General features: G+C 51.1%; 1 pseudogene; it reads right to left on the bottom strand.

The window, feature by feature from the left end:
- Window positions 1-220: 220 nt before the first annotated feature.
- On the bottom strand, window positions 221-374 carry LOC147701952 (5.8S ribosomal RNA; annotated as a pseudogene).
- Window positions 375-575: the final 201 nt, after the last annotated feature.

The following is a 575-nucleotide window of genomic DNA, read 5'->3' as shown; positions in this document are numbered from 1 at the left end:
GGAAGTGGGAACCTTTGGTGATTAACATGGGCAGCCTGCAGCACCACAGACAGCCACATAGGGCACACAGTGAGGTGATCACCTGCCCCACTTAGTTGGAGCAGGGAAGGCCCCTTTGACAGGGGATCAGGGCTCTGGCCTTGGGAGGACCAAGAGAGCAGAGCCTCATGTGACAGCCTTTGTCATACCCTGAAAGATCCCCCTCGCAATTGATGTTTAGCGACCCTCACAAAGCCCTATCTCCGAAAGGAACCCAGGGCCACAAGTTGCATTTAAAGTGCTGATGATCAATGTGTCCTGCAATTGACACTAATTCTTGGTGCTAGCTGCATTCTTCATCAATGCAAGAGTCGAATGATCCACTGCCAAGAGTCACAGACAACTTTTAGAATGTTCTTCCACCTGCTATTGCACAATAAATGGGAGGAAGGCAGTGCCCCCCATGTGGGTAGACAGTTCAGCACCCAATTAGGCTTCCCTGATAGAAGTCAGCCTCCATGATTTAAAGAGTTTTTCCAGGCACCTGGCCCAGTATCTCCCCCCTGTTGTCACAGTAGGCAGGTGAGCAAGCAGCT

Source organism: Lissotriton vulgaris, chromosome 7 (genome assembly GCF_964263255.1).
Source record: "Lissotriton vulgaris chromosome 7, aLisVul1.2, whole genome shotgun sequence".
Classification (NCBI taxonomy): Eukaryota; Metazoa; Chordata; class Amphibia; order Caudata; family Salamandridae; genus Lissotriton; species Lissotriton vulgaris.
Note: the sequence above shows the minus strand (reverse complement) of the source record. Positions and strands in the feature narration are given on the sequence as shown.